This window comes from Hoplias malabaricus, chromosome 6, assembly GCF_029633855.1.
Source record: "Hoplias malabaricus isolate fHopMal1 chromosome 6, fHopMal1.hap1, whole genome shotgun sequence".
NCBI classification, from domain to species: domain Eukaryota; kingdom Metazoa; phylum Chordata; class Actinopteri; order Characiformes; family Erythrinidae; genus Hoplias; species Hoplias malabaricus.
In genome coordinates, this window is record NC_089805.1 from 48,525,591 (window position 1) to 48,546,541 (window position 20,951).

At 37.4% G+C, this 20,951-nt stretch overlaps 1 long non-coding RNA gene and 1 pseudogene across 1 annotated transcript; one reads left to right on the forward strand and one right to left on the reverse strand.

Annotated features, from left to right (window-relative positions):
* Positions 1 to 4,486, forward strand: LOC136699055 (uncharacterized). The gene is made up of 4 exons (XR_010803591.1): positions 1 to 109; positions 1,480 to 1,545; positions 2,546 to 2,619; positions 4,073 to 4,486. It is a non-coding gene; the product is annotated as an uncharacterized lncRNA (long non-coding RNA).
* An 11,245-nt stretch (positions 4,487 to 15,731) lies between these two features.
* On the reverse strand, positions 15,732 to 17,535 carry LOC136700266 (general transcription factor II-I repeat domain-containing protein 2A-like; annotated as a pseudogene).
* Between the last annotated feature and the right edge of the window lie 3,416 nt (positions 17,536 to 20,951).

Sequence of the window (20,951 nt, forward strand, 5' to 3'; positions counted from 1 at the left end):
GTCACGTCGTGCGTCGGAATAGGCGGGAAGCCGAGAAGCTCGAGCGAAAAGAAGAAACCGAAGCTGAGCACCAGAGAAAGAAGGATTTATTTTGGCCGTGAGCATATTTGTAAGTATTTTTTTAATTTACATAAATTTAAAAACCGTTTTGTATTAATCAGGATCTTAGTTGAGTTCATGTTTCTGGTCAGCGAGTAAATCCCAGTTTCCTGACTAACGGACATTATCATTCTGCCGAAGGAAATAAAGACCCAGGCTAACGTGACTAGCTACCTAAGTCAGGCTGATTTTTACTAAACCTATATTTATGATGTTTATCGCTGTATCTTCTAGTGTACCCAATTTGGAAGTACTGTGTTTATTAACATTGGCGTTGCTTTGATGTTATTTCTTGCCTGCTAACGGTAGGTCAGTTATGCTAGCGATACCTCAGATAAATGTCCTGCTCTGCGCCTCCGTGAGGTAGCACTAGCTAGCGTTAGCTGAGTTAAATAAGCTTCTACCTGACTTAAGTTCACTTCTGCCGTTCTTGGACTGATATGGCCCGTGTGTGGTAGCCTTAGGGTATGTCATGCTTTATCCCTATTGGGATGTTCGCTTTTTATATGAAAGCCAATAAGCTAAAAAAATAATAATAATAATCTGTACAGCACTCCTTAACCAGTGCTTGTGATTCCTTTGAAATGAATACCTCCTTTGCTTGTTTTTTTACTTATATGAAACGAGTGATAAAAATCACAATGTGAAATCAGAAAATAGCTTTCCATCTTCGTATTAGAATTTTCATTTCCACCTTAACACTAGAAGCATCGCGCTTATTTGACCGACTGAGACCAGAGCAAAGAGAGCCGCTGGTTTGACAGCTGTCAATAAAGTCTCCCTTCCGCACCAAAACCAACACAACACACGGAGTAAAGTCAGTCACAGCGCTCAAATACACACCGGCTCTCTAGTTCCATCTTAAAAAGGGTAACTGTGATGATTGTTAGCTTTTTAAAAAAGTCTCTTTCCTCTTTGTTCATAATGCATTAAACACCTTTTAATACCACTCGTTATATTCGTAAAAACACAAACCACAAATATTTTATCTTTTAATACCCTTTATTCCTCATGTACCTCTTATAAAACATGCACTACACTAAATGTAACTAGTTGTTAACAGGAGCTGTGTATGAGATAAATGTATTCATTTTTCCTATTCATATTCATTAGTGTTGCACCTTGAAACCAGACAATCGCACCCCAATATGGTGCCCACGCCAAAAAGACTGTCATTTCAACCCATGAACATGACGGGTACTCGGCAATGTGACGTCAGCTGCAACCCATTAATAAATGCGTAATACTATGTCAACAATATTATGTCAACACAGTGGATCATCTGGACTTTCTAACTTTTCACATGGTGTTTTTTTTATTTGGTCTTGTACTATGAAGTATTGTACATCTCTTTCTAAAATGTTATGTTGATATCTGCAGTGACACATGGATGAATTTGTTCAAACGAAGACTGGAATCTTCAAACATTAATTCCTAAAATCGAAGGTATGTAAAATTTTTGTGTGCATCCTCTCTCTCTCTCTCAATTTTAGTTTTGCAACAATGTATATAATGTTTAAGGACAGTGAGTTTTCAGGTATAGACGTTTTGTCTCGGTTTTGGCCTCCCATCCCCACACAGGTCACTGAAAATTGAGATTTTGCAAAAATGCTCTCCCAAGGTGGAGACTTTTAAAAACATGGTTGTCACTGTGCTCAGGTGGATGAGGAAAACTGAGACAGCACATCTGTCTTTGTCTGAAATACAAATAGCTCTTCACTCTCTCTATATTAAATTACATCAGTCATACACTACACTGTACACAAGCAGATAGCAATAGATTTCAGATTCCCACATATGAATAAATATAAATGATGTTGTATTAGGAATATATAATGCACTGTTAAGATTTAGATTCAGTAAGTTAATGACTTGCGTAGTGCACTACATAGGGATTATTGAGTGATTTGGGATTAAAACGCAGGCTTCATGGTGTTTTGATGTCTCGCTTAAAGGGAATGTCTACATTTGTTGGAAAACACAGTTCTCTCCGTTTTGTTTACATTCGTAGGTTTTGCGTCTTTTAAGGTAAACGCCATGTTTGAGGGGGAGAAAACTGTATGTTTTATTCTTTGTTTGAGTTACCACAGAAACTCATTTATAACTCGAGTAGTTAAGTTTTGTAGCACTTTCGGTAATTAAATTCTTTACTCTCCTTTTCAAAATATTATTATTTTTTTCATTAAAAGACAAGTGTCGTTTTTAATATTACACAACAGTTACCTTAAAAATCAGTGATGACCTTTAAATGACAACTATTTGGTACACAACACTTTAAACTTTTGTACGCCATATTGAGGTATGTATAAAGCATGTATTTGTCCCCAGAGCACTGACCCGGAAAGTTTTGTTTTATATTTAGGTTTAAAATCTTTTATTTTTGAATCACATTTCTTTTTTTTTAAAATATATTTAAAAAATGTATTTTATTACCTCTACTACTCAGCGTCTGCTGTGACTGTGGACAGGGCTATGCAGATGTCAGAGTGGCTTAAGGACAACATTTATCCACCAAGCCAGGTTAGACAATACATGAAGGTGACTGCAATCCGTAGAGCTAATGGATAAGGGAGAATCGGACCAAAACAGTTGTAGAAATACTACAAGAATATCCACGTCTGTTGGACACCGCGTATGGAGAGAGATTAGTCTCAAAATACTTTACAAATGTGTAAATGTTAATCCACAAATAAAACACAAGTCACAGATATGTTTCACTGTTCACAAATGAATACATCCCACTCTGTGTCTCACAGTCTGCAGTTTGTACAAATACAGTTACATTCATAAACACACGTGTTTGTTTTTCATAGATATATCACAATTTTATGCAAAAATAAATACATTTGTTTAAATTTACATTGTAAATATTTGTAAAGTCGAAGTCTCGAATTTAAAATGTATTTGTAAATTGTTGAATCTGCGTTTGTGAATAGAGTCACTCACGTGTTTTCCGTGACGTGTATTTGTTCATTTCCTCTGGCAGGTTTTGAGACTTTCCTCTCGCATTTCACTCGATCCAAATACAAATGCAGCCTGATCCACAAAAGTGGCCAGCAGGAGAACAAGACACCGCTAGTTCGCCTGTATATCTACTGGCAAAGTATATATAGCCAGTTTGGAATACAAATATTAAAATGTTCAAGATCTGATAGATGTATGTTTATTAGTCATGAGAAATGTGTGTTGAAATGTGCTAATTATACACTTTAATTAAAGGAGTAATCTTTAATGCTGACAGCAAGTGGTTAAAATGAGTAGTGCACTCCACATTCAGAACATTACCCACATCCTCATTTTAAAGGCAGATGTTTGCTTTTTAATCACAATTTTTGTTTTCAAACAGGAAAATATAGAGATATATTTGAAGCTGTTCCCTAGAAACAGAAAAAATAGATTTTTATGCTTTTGCAGCTGTTTTGCTTATGTAATGCATAATGAATGAATTGACCAATACATTCTTCTTGCTGGCCATAATCAATTTAAAGTCTGTCATGTTATCTAGTAACATAGACTCCTTAATATGTATTATATTAAATAATATACATAAGAGATGAAACAGCGCCACTTGATTTAGGCTTAGTGTATTTTTGTGTGTGTCTTTTTTATTCTTATGGGCTTTAGACAATTACATTTAAAGCATTTTTATTGTAAATGTGCGAACATGGGAAAAATATCAGTAAAATATAATGTAAAGTTGGGATAAACATAACAAAGAAAGGCAACTGAAACGCTATCAAAGCTAGCATCTGTCCAAACATATCATTACTCTAAAAGCTTACAGGTGTCCAGGCTGTAGGCCACAAATGTGCAGGTGCTTTTTATTTCTGTTATATAGTACAAACGCTTAACCTATTGTGGGCTGTACCCTGGAATTCCATGTGAGTTAGTTTGTGATTTTGTTAATTTATTCACTCATTCATACATTAATTCAATTTCCTCTTTCCCACCTTTGCTCAACTTGTTTTCCTAGGTTGGAAGTAATATGGCTGAGTATTTAAGACATACCAAGGACACCAGGGAGCTTCCATATGTTCTGATGCTTGGGGACTGCAGTCGTTGTTCTCAAGCTTTTGTAGTCATCAGTGGAGAATCTCTGGAGCAGAGCACACTACTGAGAGCAGTGGATGTTTGCTTCAAAGCATTTTACGTATTTGACCTCCAATATCTTGTTGTCATTTATTAATTGTATTTTCAATAACATTTATAACCTGAAGAAAAATAATTTGAACTTGTTTTTTGTGGACGTCTGGACTAGATGTGTTTCTTGGTAAATTATTTTGTGTTGCTTGATTCTCCTGTTGTGTTCGTGTGTATAAACAATATAAATACACTTTACATTTTATTTTTGAATATTTTAAATGTATAAAAATCTACAATATTTTGATAACTTGACTATTGTACGTATGTCTTTTATTCCAGCTAGACATTGATTATATTTTTATTTTTGTTTGTTTGCTTATTAATAAAAATATTCTGGAGTAATATTTGTGTGCATGCTTGCATTAAATTGATTAAAAATGAACCAACCCAAAGGTTGCATCGGGCACTAAGGTTTCACCCAGGACAGAGCGCCAATCCATATCTGGGCTCATACTCATACAGCAGGACAGTTATTAGACAGAAGCCAATTCACCTACCCTCCATGTTTTTGGATTGTGGGAGGAAACCCACACAGACACGGGGAGAACATGGAAACTCCACCCAGATGGGTCTTGAACCCAAGATCCCAGCGCTGGGAGGCGAACGTGCTAACCACTAAGCCACCGTGCCGCCAAGTATATTGTTATTGCAAAAATAACAAATGCTTTATTTGTATGATCTATGAGAGGCGGACTTCAGTCCAGGTGCGGACCCATACACAGTCCTATCCACAGTCTGATCTGTTTAATTCTAAACAGTGTTTGTTTTAAGTGGTATGACTCTACCACTCCAGGAAACTCAAACTAATCACATGTGTTTCTGCATATGTGAGGCTACTCAGCCAATCAGATTTGTTCATTATGATGAGCACTGTGACTTGAATGAGTGACACGGCAGGGAAATTTTGGGACGCTGAACATTGATTCTGTTTATGGATAAAGTCCCACCCTCCAACAATAAGAGCCAATCAAATTACTGGTTCTGGAAAAGCAGTTAAAGTCAACTGCAATTACAAAAGTCATTAGGCACTTTGAATATGCATTTTTTTTTTCAACATCATTGTTTTAATTGTAAATTTTACTTGAAACGAGAGACATTTTATTCATAGTATTTGTTATTTCATATAATTATTTATAAATCTTGCTGAAATATATTGAAGTGTAATCAAAAGTGTAATTTGATTTGACATTCAGTCCTTAACGACGTAAAATGATAATTATAAGGCCTCTTTAACATACAGGATATGGCAATGATCATAATGCAAGTTATATGTTATGTTCTTGACCTTGGCTTGGGAAAGTGCTCTAACTGGACCTTAATGAATTTGAATTAATTACCCCTGATTTATATGCTCTATGACTATGCATCTCTCCTTCAATAAAATGTACTGGAAAAATGAAAACAAAGTCTGAAATGAAACACGTGAATAGTAGGGATGGAATAGTGTTCTGCTGATATCTGATATTTTATATATGAATAACTTTGCAATCTGAACAAGCCTTCTGTAAACTCCAAAAATTTGTGTTTACCTGAGAAAAGGTGCTAGCCTAGTCTAATTTTATACAGCCAAATGCCAGGTGTGATGAGATTAAAACTTCTCATGCAATTTGTGTGTAAATGAATTTGAACCTTGATATTATCACCCTCCCACAGTGCCCTGCTACCTGATGCTACACAACAGTGCTGTGCTGCACATCCAGCGTGCAGTATTCATTCATTCATTCATTATCTGTAACCGCTTATCCAATTCAGGGTCGCAGTGGGTCCAGAGCCTACCTGGAATCATTGGGTGCAAGGCGGAGGAATACACCCTGGAGGGGGCGCCAGTCCTTCACAGGGCAACACAGACACACACACACACATTCACTCACACCTACAGACACTTTTGAGTCGCCAATCCACCTACCAATGTGTGTTTTTGGACTGTGGGAGGAAACCGGAGCACCCGGAGGAAACCCACGCAGACACAGGGAGAACACACCACACTCCTCACAGACAGTCACCCGGAGCGGGAATCGAACCCACAACCTCCAGGTCCCTGGAGCTGTGTGACTGCGACACCTACCTGCTGCACCACCGTGCCACCCTCAGAGTGCAGTAGCCTTAATTTAAAAATTCTCTATCCACTCAGGCTGGAGGTCTCCTGCAGTAGGTTGATCTTCATCAGAACTTCAGTCATCACTTGCAGCACTTGTTGGATGATTTGCACCACATTCCAGTGCAAACTTGTGTATTAACCCTGTCATTTCACCATAGCTACAGCATTCTTAGTTAGCTTTGTAGTAACCGCCAACACGCTGTCTGTCGCTGGGTTCTCTTGCCTGACCAGTGGAAGCTTTTTTCGCAGGACAAATTTCCCCGTTCTTTACCATGACCCTACTAACCTCTGTATTTTTATTTGTTCCCTTTGTCTGGCTTTCTTTCTCCTGTCTCTCTCTCATGCTTTGAGATGTCCTGCTGCTCTCCAGGTGTTGCCCTGATCCAGCCCGTGTCCTGTACAAGATCCTGGCCTTGTCTCATCTACACTATCATGCTTGGCCATGCTGTTTTATCTCAGATTAACACTGCACCTAATTTTAACTCACACAGAATCCCTGATCACCTCCTCCTTCATCAGACTCATATCATCCTCACAATTTTCATTTCTGCTTCTCCATCATCACTAATATACTACATTTATATTACTATAACCCCTTCATCGGTGATCATTTCACTTTTACTTCTGTTCTGTTCTCTGTTGTTTCTCCGGTGTCGACCCGAGGAGGATGGGTTCCCCGTATGAGTCTTGGTTCCTTCCAAGGTTTCTTCCTCGTGTGCTGAGGGAGTTTTTCCTTGCCACTGTTGCCCCTGGCTCGCTCATAGGAGGCTTTGACCCGGATCTCTGTAAAGCTGCTTTGTGACGACTTTTTGTTGTGAAAAGCGCTATATAAATAAAATTTGATTGATTGTGGATGCAATCTCTTCCTCTGTGTGGTGTAACAAATAAAGTTTTTCTTTTGACACACCACACCTTTCACGGGTGTCAAGAGAACTGTACCTTCCTGTACCTACCCACGTTTTCTTTCAAATCGAGTAAAGTGCTGGCAAAGTTTCTTTTAGAAGTCAAACTTTCAAACTTGCAGATGGTAAGGCCTTTATGAAGCTTTGATTTATCCCTTGATGTGAAGACAGAAAGAGGCATCTTTGAAAGCTCTTCTCTTCTGTTAAAAAGCACCATTAGGCTGAGAGTTACCTTCTAAAGATCACTGTAGTAGTCTTTTGAGGGAGAGACACTCAGCACATTCTGCATCTCCACTGCTTCTTCTCCAGATACATGTGCAACAGTCTTACCTCCTGTGTGAAAGGCAAGAACTGGGGCATGTTCAGCTGTGCTTCCTTCAGTTATTCTAGCACTTGACGAGATGTACTCTTTCCACCTTGCTTCATGTACAAGTCTGTAATTCTTCACACATTCTGCCAGAATGTGTTACCCTCCATTAAGGCATTGCTCTCAACAGTGCTACATGTTAAGGGAGTATCCAAGTTTAAGCGCTAGTGACAGGATCTGATGTGAATTACTTTTATTATAAACCCGCTACAGCTTTCACAAACAACATACAAAAAGATTGATGGCACAAAATAGTCTTCCATTGTGTTGTGGTGTGGTTTTCTTTGTTTCATGAAGAAGTCTGACACCCTCTCACGTCTTCTGTCTGATGTTATTGTGTTTGTTTGTGTCAGGTCCCATTCTACAGAAAAAGTCTTCACCTAACTGCAGGAAGCATGTTTCCTTGTTGAACATCTGTGAGGTCATAAGTCATGCGCTGAAGGACTTTCTTTAATCCAGTGCTGATCTCTAGCCCTACAGCTGTTGGAGAAGCACAGAGAGTGATCGTGTTTTCTACTTGTGATCCATCATTAGGTTTAAACAGATCTTCACATGCTTCCACAGGGTCCTTTTTGAATAAAACCTTGGAAATGAATGCACTTAGATGGACGATAACAGGCCATCACATCCACATTATGGGTGGAACTGCCACATTTTCTCAAATTGTTTAGCTGTCGTCTTCTCTCTCTGGGATTTTTGGGAAGCTGCTGCTTTTGCCACTTCAGTTTCTTTGTGATGTACAGTTTTTAAAGATGCCTAGCAATTTTAATAAAATGACTTCCACTAAATACACAGTGATGTTTCTTGTATTTCTTGTAAAACTGTCAGTTTTACCTTTCGTTTTAACAGGACCAGTTGACTTTTCTGATTTCTGTTTCTTCAGATTTGGGAATCTTTCCGGTAGCAAGCTATTTTTCAGAGTAACAGACTCACTACTCAGATTCATCAGACTCATCAGATGTGCTTCCAGCTGTGTCATAGTCTTCATCACTGTAGTTACTGTAATCGCTATCAGGATCTGGTTCACTTTGTGGCAATCACATGTCACTGATTTTCAAAATGCTAGTGTTGACAAATTTAATTTAAAGGAACACACTAAATACCATTTTACATTTACATTCCATTTACATTTACAGCATTTAGAAGACGCTCTTACCCAGACCAAATTATTGAAGTTCCACTGTAATTCTGATCGGTAATCATAACAGGTTTGGGTAAAGTTATTTTATGTGTTTGGACCTTGTACACTACTGCTGTAAATTTCAGAATCACAGGTCATTAATCATTTTTATGTTGAAAAATGCAGACTTAAATAGCATACTCTAGATACAAAAAAGATTTGTAATGTTTTATTAAATATTTGCAATTTGCAGCCATTTTTTAATTTACAATATTCCTCAAGTCACCGGCCTCAATACAATAATCTATGTAAATTTATGATGTGCACCAATACCACTTTTTCCCCTTCCAATAGCTGATCAAGTCAAAGTCAAAGAGTTTATTGTCATTTGCACAGTAAAGTGTGTGTACAATGTTCTGTGTACAATGAATGTTCTGTGTACAATGAAATAATTTCTTTGCTCCTCAGCAAAGAATGCCAAATAAAAAAAACTAAAATACAAAGAACCAAGAAAGAATAACTAAATAGCTAGTATAAAAGTTCAATATTTAAATTATAGATATATACATAAATGAACGTGTGCTGCAGTAAAGTGACAGTGGCGTGTAAACATGTAGATAGTAAAGTGAACACGTTCTACAATCACAAGCAGCAATAACTTGAAATAATTGTATGTGTTGATACAATAGTAGATAATAGTACAGTATTTTATGTTCTAACAATTAAAGTTTGTTCAAAGACTAGTTTTACTATTGCTTTGCCTTGCCACACTGCTAATATGTTCTATGTTTAGTAAATTATCTACTTGTGTGCATGTAAACATTACCCAGCAGTTCCTGTGCATGTAACAAATGTCTTCATTGCATCAGTACTCTGTGGTGATACCAACACTACATGCCATTATCAGCACATATTTTTATTAAACACAGAGAAAGAAACAAAACCAGGAGCTTTTAAACAAAAATAGAAAACTACTGTGAACTGTTGTGGACATATACACACACATCCACACAAAACACCAGACAAAGTAGCACTGAAACCAAAGGGGTATATATAAAGAGCACAGACAAGAAACACCTGGGAAGGATAACAAGAGGGCAGGACCACAAAAGAGGCACAGGTGGGACCACTAATGACAGGGCAGGGCTAAGGCAGAGACTAAAAACAAAACAAAAACACATGAGCACATGGCAAACAAGAAAACAGAAACAGAGCTTGGAACACGAACCAGGGCAAAAATGTGACAAAAATATACCAGTCTTTTTCTAAGTAATTTTGGTGCTGACTCTCCACATTTGGACTTTTCTGCATTAGATGAACACAGCTATAAATGTAAATATAAGGTGCAAGATCAGACATGATAAATGTAAAATACAGCACTAATTAGTACTTACTTATTAATTACTTGCTTATTAATCCCTAATTTACTTATGTTTGTCAGAAAAAAACAATATGTACAATGAAGGGGAAACATTTGAAACATAATGACTAGTGACATTTAAGTATGCCATTTCCAATAATTAGATTTTACAAATCACATGCTACACCCAACAAGGTGCTGGGCTGAGGCAAATAAATGTAAATAAAAGAAAGAGAAGTCAGACAATATGAGGTTTATTAAAACAATTTGTAAACTACTGTTTATTAACCCATAGCTAGATCTAATACTTTTAGCACATTTGCTGGCAGAATGGGTGTTTAATGAACTTTTTATCAGTTTTATCCTGTGAAAGATATGTGGCTTTGTTAGACTAGGTTTTTGTGTATGCATGTGTATATTTCAAGTCAAGTCAAGTGAGCTTTATTGTCAATTCTGCATATGTACAGGACATACAAAGGATTGAAATTACATTACTCTCCAAGATGCAGTAACATTTAACAAAAAATAGACTAAATTCAGCTAAACTAAGTGTATAAATATATGAAAGTGAACAAACAGAAGACAAGTGCAGGACGTACGACACCAGCAGCTCACTGATAGACATACATGAGACAATGGGACACTGACTGAAGACAATAACCTGATTTGGAGGTAGGACACTGGATGTATAAGGCAGTGTAAACAATAGTGCAAGATAATCGTAATAGAAGGAGGCAGGATAATGGATGTACAGGGCAGAGTAAACAATAGTGCAAAATAATCGTAATAGGAGCAGGTAGGATACTGGATGTACAAGGCAGAGTAGACAATAGTGCAACACTGTAAAAAAAGACATTAACTGTAAAAAATTACAGATGTTTTTCCATTTTTTCTGTAAAAAGAAAATATACCGTTGAAATACAGGAAAATCACCTTTTTAAACAAATCTACTGTAAAAGAAGTGAAAGTTTGTATTTTTAAATTACTAGAATCCTGTTTTATAACAGAACTATACAGGTTTTTAAGGGTTTTGAGTGTTATCAGTGTAAAAAAAACAGTAATTGGTGGAAAAATACAGAATATTGTTTTTTTTTGTTTGCTGTAATTAATCATAAACATCATAAAACCAAAAGAAAATAAATTTAACAGAACTGTCCTAAGAAATTACTTTCAATACATACTGAAAACTTGTAACACTTTAAATAGTATTGTTGTAATATCAAATTTACTTGCAAATGTTAAGTAAAATCTACTTGACACCAAATGTAACATTTAAAAATATTAAGTAAATCTTACTTTATTCTATTTAACTTATTTATAAATATTTCCGACTCATCAAAATATTATGTAAAGCTTGTCAGTGTTTTATGATTTAAGTAGATTTTATTATATTCCATTAGATATTTTAGTTTATATCAAGTTAAATTACTGACAATTGTGATGTAAATTATGATAATTTTCATTTGATAAATGTTACAAAATAAATGTTTGTATCATATCACAAATCACACAAAATTCTATCAAAATGACATGGGAAAGTCTGGAAACAAGTATTTAATAGTTCATTCAATAATATTTCTGATCCAATTAACCATCTACATTCATTCATTGTCTGTAACCCCTTATAGTTCAGGGTGGCAGTGAGTCCAGAGCTTAACCGGAATCATTGGGTGCAAGGCGGGAACACGCCCTGGAGGGGGCGCCAGTCCTTCACAGGATGACATCTTTACTCAAACCAACACTTTTTTGAATCACGAATCCTCCTACCAATGTGTGTTTTTGGATTGTGGGAGGAAACCGGAGCACCCGGAAGAAACCCATGCAGACACAGGGAGAACACACCAACACAGACAGTCACCAATTCAACCATTTTAATCAAGGAATTTCCTTCAAGGTTCAAGGGCAGAAAGTGGTGGGACTGGAGCCCATATACACATAAAAAAAAAAAAATAACATAAAATAAATTAAAAAATTCAGCTGACAAATGAATAACAGCAAGACAGGCATTAACCAACAAAACATGCATACCCTCTCTAATATCTCTAACCTAATTCTTCTGTTATTTTTACTCTTAACAAAAGAAAACCGTATGAGTGAAGGTCGAGTGCTTGCAGTTGTGTAAAACAATTGCCACCATGAACTTAAACTGTTAATATCCCTGCAGTATACAAGGCTAGGCTTTAGACTTTTAGTAACATTAACAATCAATGTCTCTTAAATAAATAATCAAATCTATGTCTGTATCTCACCCACCCACTTCCATCCCTATGCAATGTTCTTGTCCCAAAATACTATACTGTATCAAAGGTTAAATGTCTTTTTTAGTAAATATTTTTGTGTCAATATTATCTCACTCAAAGAAAAATTTACAGCATCACATATGAAATGGTGCCTTTCAAATAGTCAGTTAAAACCTTACATTCCTCAGAGAATATTCAACAGTGTTTTGAAGAAGCAGAACTGAGGAGAGCAAGTCTGTGTCTGCACAACGGCATCTGAAGGTTCATCCAAAGAGTGGAAGTTCATTAAAAGACAACAACGGTATGTGAGCGGAGAATACAACCAAACAATGTTTTCGTAAGTGGTTGGTAGTTATTTGCAAAATTAAAAAGAATAGTAATATTGTGCAGCGCAGTGTTGGGGGTATGCAAGAGAAAAAAAATTAGGCCCATAAGCAGTGAGCAAGCTTTAGCACACCACATCCACTACCACATCCTGGCAACATCTTTCTTTCAAGAAGGATGGATACATCCTCGGGATCCTCTCCATCATCACCACAGACAACCAGGATCCTGATGTGTCGAGTTACGTCACTGCATCTGTCCTGCTGCATACAATCAGAAAGAAACATCAAGTTAAGTATACTGAAAGAAACTATCAAAGTGATTCAATTTTAAATGACATCATTATTAGGACAAAAAAAATCAACACACACTAAAGACAACCATCATTAAACATAGCTCAAATTACCTTTTTTATTTTAAGCCTATTGTAACCAATTATCAATAATATAATAGTAAGTTACAGTATGATAATGAGTTGGACCAGTAACAATCTATGACCCGAACCAGAAGACACCAAGTTCTATAGGAGCCGGTGTCTTGAGCAGCAATAAAGAATCAGACAAGGGAATGAATATTGATTAACCTCTCTTGTATTTTTCAATTAACCAAAAATATTGTTTCACAAAATAATCAATAACCAAAAACCCAAGTGTCTACAATAACCAAAAGTGTGCACACACAAAACAAATTAAGTGTCTGTTTGGGATCCCTCAGACCTGAGAATTTGTTACAGGTGCACCTGATATTAAATGTTCCTCTGAGTGTCTTGAGGATGTATGAGTGTATGAGTGGGTACGTAGGTATCTCCTTGTCCGTGTCTTTTCTTCAATGTTCCTGTCTCGCCATCTAATGCATTCGGAATCATGTCCTGATTCTTGAATTTTCCCGTCCTCTCAAAAAACCTGATAAACAAGGTCATATCTATTATTTCTATTCTCAGATGCATCACTAAAAGTTTAAATGTCTAATTGCTACATACTACACCCAACTTCATACATATATCTTAAATCTTATCAGGTCTCAAATCTTCAGTTTCAGTTGTTCAACATTCAAAAATATGGGTTTCCACTCATATGAAATGTTTCAATGTTACTCACAGTGAGATACTTAACATTCTGAGTTGTTTCCAGAGGTTTCAAAGAAGTGTGCTTAATTACTCCTCGTACACTATAGGCCCTACTAGTGTGAAGAAGACTGCACCAAAAATTACCCTCTTAATTCCTTAAATTCACTATTGGAATTAATGAATTTCTGCAGTTACAAGTACAATAGAATATAGTTTTACACTCATCATATGAATTATCAAATCATTATTATTCCCTTTCTTTCCTTAAATTGACAACAGAAAATAAACCATTCCTCTTATACAGTGATATAAAATAATAAATACAATATACATGTTCCAAACTTTGCACAATTACTCACTTCTGTGCATTCGCAGACTTTAGAAATACCCCAGCTTTTGATAGTACACTAGACGTAAGATAAATTTAGCACCAGGGCATCAAAAAGAGATGTTTCTCACCGTTACATCCGTATTTCAAAACTGCGCCCGCCGTCCTCGGCTTGAAGCGGCCCCGAAATTGGAAGGTAAGTAATTAGCCTATGATACACCAAATTAGCATTAGCATGGGTGATAACGATAAATATTAACAAGCACTCTTTTATCTGATACAACGCGTAGTCGTTATTCAATTACTCGGCTTCTGACTCCTAATAGGAAAGTTCACCTACTCTTTTCCGTGCCGTGGTGTAACGCCGACTTTTCTCGGGGTTTTTTTCTTCTTTCTTCTGTTTAACATGAAGCTGCCCTCATTCTCGTGACCGAGGTCCAGAAAGTAAAACCCGGGAAAACTACGCACTTCCCTACACCTCTAACCGATAGGCTGAACGTCACCTGAACAGCTCCTGATTGTCTGTTGAACCCCAGGCACCACCCACGCGGAGCCAAGCGAACCGAGCAAATGCAAATTAGTTACAATACAAAATCTGAAACCCTGCCGATGTAGCAATTAAAGTAAAATACATATTTATATATTCCCTATATTTGTCTTATCTAAGTATGGTTTCGTTTATTTATTTATTCTTATTTGATTTTTTCTTTCACCTGGCTACACTATTTTATGGTGAGCTAGCATTAGTAAAACATTTAAGGAACATGCTCTTAGCAATAAATTGTGTGCCCATGCAGCTTTACTTAGTAACACTATAGTTTTGTAATGGCAAAGCATGTGTAATTTTAAATAATTTTGATGTGTTTTTTAATGTATTTTTTTGAGAAATCCTCTAAGATGAATCTCTACTTTCATCCTGTTGCCCTCCCCTTACAGCTGCACTTTAATAACATTAACCCTACTGTACTGTTTTTGGGTTACTTTATGGCAGACTACAAAATTCGTCTTTAGGCTGCCTTTAAAATGTTAAGATGAATTAAGTGTGTTTTATGGAGCTGTCGTGAGGGGATCTTCACTTGTATTAGAATTATGAATTCATTATAATAGATATTTGGGGAGTCGACTCCTCTTCCCTAACGCCATTTACTGTGGTCTTATTTCTCCCGTTTCACTGTGTAGTGACGCTGCTCGGTGGGAGAGATTTTGAATCACGCTCTGAAAATAACTTCAAATATTTCCCAATATCTGCCCCATGTTGCATGGGTAAAGAAAGAAGTTTTAATTTTAGAGTTGGAAATAGTCTCAACTCAAACAATTTTGGAATTCTAAAATGTCCTTACACGTTTGAAGGTAAGCACTCTCTATCCCAGGGGTGTCAAACTCAATTGCACAGGGGGTCAAAACTCAAAACTCGCGGGCCGAACAGTATAACCATTTATTTAAGATACTAAATATTTATGTTTTTTAACCATTAATATGAACCAAAATACAGGATATCATTCCAAAATAAATACATTTCAACTTAAAATATTTTGCTCTTCATAAAAAAATATCCTGTCAATACAATACATTCAAAATCTGTACATGCTGGAATATTAAAAAATCTGAAAATATAAATAAAAAATTGAATTTAAAGCAAAAGTATAATCATAACAAATCATAACATTCCATTTTCTTGTCCTATTTAGTCAGAGCCTGATACTTGGAGTCTTTTCTTTGCAACAAGTTCGTTTATGTTTGGGGTTAGGTTCTGTGTTGTGAAGATCTCAGGATCGATTGCAGGTGTTCATCAGTGAAGCGACTCCTGTGTGACGTTTTGTTAATTTTCATCACAGAGAACAGCTGCTCGCACAGATACGTGCTGCCAAACATGGACAGGATTCGAGCCGCATGTTGGCGGAGCTGCGGCATCGCTTCAGGAATGAAGCGAGTGAACTGTGCTGGCCCCGCAGTGTCGTACTTTGCCTTCAGTGTCCCGTTACATTGCAGTTCTATCAGCTCCATCTGCATTTCTACAGGTGCGGTTTCCACATCGACTGCAAATGGGTTGCGAAGCAGCTCGAAGTTACTTTTCTGTGCCTCAAAGTCACTGAAGCGCCGTGCGAACTCAGTGCGCAGCGCGCTGAGTTTTTCAGCAAAGGTGGCATTTGGGAAAACTGTGGCACTTTCTTGGTTCCGTATTACTTGGCAACAGGGAAAGTGAGACAAGTTGCATTGGTGCATTTGTGTCTCCCATAAGCGCAGCTTCACTTGAAATGCCTTCACTGCATCATGCATATCGGTTATTATGTGCTCCCGTCCCTGGAGTTGAAGGTTTAAAGCGCTAAGATGCGACGTTATGTCAGCCAGGAACGCCAACTCACATTTCCACTTTTCATCCCGCAGAACTGTGCAGTCTTTCCCCTTACTGTCCATGAACTGGCAGATTTCCTCTCGCAGCTCAAAGTGTCTTTTGAGAACTTTTCCCCGACTTAGCCACCGGACCTCCGTATGATATGGCATATCACCAAACTCGCTATCTATTTCCCGCAGAAAAGACTGGAATTGGCGGTGCTTTAAACCGTGGGCTCTGATAAAGTTGACGGTTTGTGTTACAGTGTTCATCACATGATCCATTTTTAGGACTTTAGCACTCAGCGATTCCTGGTGTATGATGCAGTGATACACTGTCAACTCACCGGCACAGTTCTCCTCCCGCATCTTTGAGCGCATCCTTCCCACCAGTCCATTTTTTTCACCACACATAGCAGGTGCGCCATCTGTTGTAAGTCCAACGAGTTTTTCCCACGGCAGTTTCATGTCGGTTACACTTTGAAATACATTTCCAAAGATGTCTTCTCCTTTCGTTGTCCCGTGCATTGATTTAATGTCCAGTATTTCCTCTGTTACGCACAAATTGGAATCCACACCACGGATAAATATCGCCAGCTGTGCAGTGTCAGTCGCGTCAGTAGTTTCATCCACGGCAAGGGAGTATGCAACAAAATCTTTTGCTCTTTCAATCAACTGTGTTTTCAAATCAGTCGCCATCTCACAAACCCGATTAGCAACAGTGTTTCTGCTGAGGCTTACATTTGCAAACGCTCGCGTTTTATCTGGACAAAGGACGTCGCACACTTTCATCATACAATTATTTACGAATTCCCCCTCGGTAAACGGCCGTCCTGATTTGGCGATCTCTTCGGCCACAATGAAACTTGCTTTCACAGCAGCTTCACTTTGTGATTTTGCTTTGGTGAAAAACGTCTGCTGGGATGTCAAATTCTTCTTCAACTCCTCCTCCTTTTGTAGCTTCTGTCCTGCGCTCATGAGAATTTGTTCTCATGTTTCGTCTCGTAGTGCCGTCTTAGGTTATACTCCTTCATTACAGCGATATTACTCCCGCAAAGGAGACACACTGGTTTACCTGCAATTTCAGTAAACATATACTCACTGTCCCACCGGCTTTGAAAGCCTCGGTTTTCAGAATCAATTTTTCTCTTGGCCATTGTTGGGGTCTAGCTTTGATTTGATATTAGCGTTGTATACATCAACAAACCGCGAACTTGAACCGCGGCTTGCCGTTGGCGGCAATTGCACTGCATCATGGGATTTGTAGTGTGTGTTATTGGGGCGTCATATCACAGGGCCATTAAAAACAGATATATAAAACGATTTCGCGGGCCGGATATAATTGTATGGCGGGCCGGATGTGGCCCGCGGGCCTTGAGTTTGACACATGTGAACTACACCTTCGATAACCACTCCGATATCCACAGGAAGGTCTGCAACTTCAGCTCCCTCAACTCAGATCGCATAGATCCCTCAAGACAGTCTGCTCAATTCCCTGTTGATCTGCAGGAACATCAGCATCCTACAGTAGAAGAAAAATTGCATTTATTAACCCCCTTACAGAAATGATCTGCATTTATCCCATCCATATAAGAGAACATGCACATTTACTTACCATATACTCCTGAAAGATATCGTCCAGCTCTTCATTCAAGTAGACATACATAGACATACAAAGCTCGAAGCAAACATCCTCTTTTGACTTCAATGCTGTCCCTCTAAAGATGGGAGAAGTAACCAATTAACAAGATACATGGAATGATCACTGGATTAGGAACACCTACCTTGTATCAAAACTCACTATCCATTGTCTTAGCTCCACTGACTATACAGGAGCACTTAGTTCTACAATAATATTGTAGTCTATCTGCATATAATAGTGTCTAAATGTGTATCATCAGTCTCAGAAACATCATCTTGCCTCTCTTCAATTTCAACTGCAGGCTCCTGTAACTTCCGAGAGATGGAAATTACACAATTTAAAATCACTTAATGAATGTCGAGTGTGCTCTCTGTTTTTATGGGACTTAAATATTTCACTGACATTTGACTGAAAATCACAATCGGAGAACATACAACATGTATTGAGATGACCAAAATAATTCCCCTCAGATGATAGCTCTGCACATGCAAACAAATGACAACTAAATGTGATCAACTGAGCTTGCTGAGGATGTTGCATACTTCTGATTAAAATAAGTCAAAAGAGCATTCCATGTCTTAAAAGTGCATGGACAGTACAAATATGTGCAAGGGTAATACTGGCTCCGACCATAATGCCTGTGCTGCAATTTGTAATGTTTTAATATTTGAGATTACATTCCCACATTTCTCAAAAACAAACAAAGCACCGTTTATAATGAAACAATACCCCCCACACCCACAAAAAAACTCTTAATAATTAAATGTCTAAATTAATGTATAACTATTTTTTAAGACAAAAACAGCTCTTTATATAGAGTAAAATTAAAGAGAATGAAAGGGTGGGGGTCACACTTTACAGCTGTAAACGAATTTATTATAGTACAAATAAATGTGTTTAGACGGGGTAAAACAAAAAAGCAGCTCTCACTCAAATGTTAAAATGGAAAATGGAAAAGAACAAAATTACCACTGAACTGGGCCAAATCCTACTGCAACTAAACATCCAAAACCTGTAAACAGAAGGGAAACACTAAATAAGCAACAGTTTTTATCGTAATTATTAAAATGTATATTTCTAAAATAATGGTTTCAATAACTATTGTATATCACCCAAAACCGTTCAAATGACAATTTTCAAAGATAACGGTCACAGTTTGGTGTGCCCAGGTCCCTAATACTAACCCAACAGCGAACTTGCATACCTGCCGTATAGCGCTGGCATAAGCATGATTAACTTTTTTAAAAAAACTAATAACACACGCAACAATAAAATGTTAATATTACTCAAGCAAAGAATAATATGAATCAATATCATAAGATAAACATCTCCGTTATCCTGTATTTAGATGGATGAAAGTGGATTTTGTAAATACCTGAGACGCCATTGAAGAAAAACAACCGCGGTGTGAAAATGTTTTGTTGTCGTTTCTGTTGCGTCATATCCGGCTTCGCTATGGAATGAACGCAAATTAATTAAGTTGTGGTTACAAGAAATAATCAAGTAGTGCAAAAATGTCATTTATTCGAGTTAAAGAAACATTATGAATTTATGTTTATATGCAACTTAATTAATATGTGTCATATAAGCATGTTTCATTTATGGTAAACTAACAACCACCCAAAACCCTTTTTTTGAGTGTGGTATCAGAACATACACCTATTGCACTTTTGGGAAGAGATGCTTTGTGCAGACTGAACTGTACAATAAAATGCACACCAGACGGCTGCCTGGTGGAAGTGCCGAGTGAAATGATTGATCAATTGATGATGAAAACAGAGACTGAAACTTCTTGAGTATTTTGGATTGGAAATCTTAGTGAAGAATTCTTGGAACGAGTCAAGCTGTGGGAGAAGTTTATTGTAGCAAACATGCCTGAGGCGAAGGCTCCAGAGTATCCATTTCATTGTACACTGAAATACTTTAAGGATGCTGAACAATCAGATGCAGAACAATGGTTGAGTCATCAACCAAAGCAAGTTGAATTACGCTCATGTTGCATAATTTTGGGACCAGCTGCTATGAAGATAGACAAAAATGATTACTTACATAAAGAGTTTGATATGGGAAAAAGTGTACCACATGTGACTTTGCTGGTGTCTGAAGATTGTGAGCAGAAACAAATAGGTGAAATGATGGCAGAAGCAGAAGAAGTTGTCTTTAAACCGCTAAAAGAGAATCTTTCCATCTGGAGGAGTGAAGATTACCGATTTATTAAGATTATGATTACTGCTCAAGGACAAGGACAGCCACAAGTCGTCAGGATGACACATGAATCACTTTGCAATGAGAAGATGGATTCAAACTCTTTGAAAGAGGAAATGCTGTGATATGTTCCAAAATGTTTATGGTCATAACATAGCACTGACATTGGATTTGTGAAGTCAGCTCAACCAGTGAAAGTTGAACTCCGACCAGGAACAAAACCTCCAAGGAAGCCTCAGTATCCTCAGGGATCGAACCACAAATTGAAGGTCTTGTGAAAGCAGATGTTCTGAAGATAACACAGAATCCGCAGAGTAATACACCTTTGTTGCCTGTGAAGAAGCCAGATAACTCTTATCATTTAGTACATGATTTAAGAGCAGTAAATGAAGTAGTAGCAGACTTTCCAGGAGAAGTGCCAGATCCACATGTTTTGTTAGCCCAAATTCCTCCAGATGCAAAGTATTTCACAGTATTAGATTTATGTGGTGCATTTTTTAGTGTTCCACTAAGTATAGAAAGTCAGGGTTTATTTGGATTCACATAAAAGGGGCAATTCTATGAGTATAAGAGATTACCACAGGGATATAAACATAGTCCTCACATTTTCAATAAAGTATTGAAAGATGATCTAGTTGGGGTAGATCAGAAGTTAAAAAGTACTGTCATTCAATACATGGATGATATTCTTCTTTGTGCACCAGATGAGGAAACATGTCATAAGGA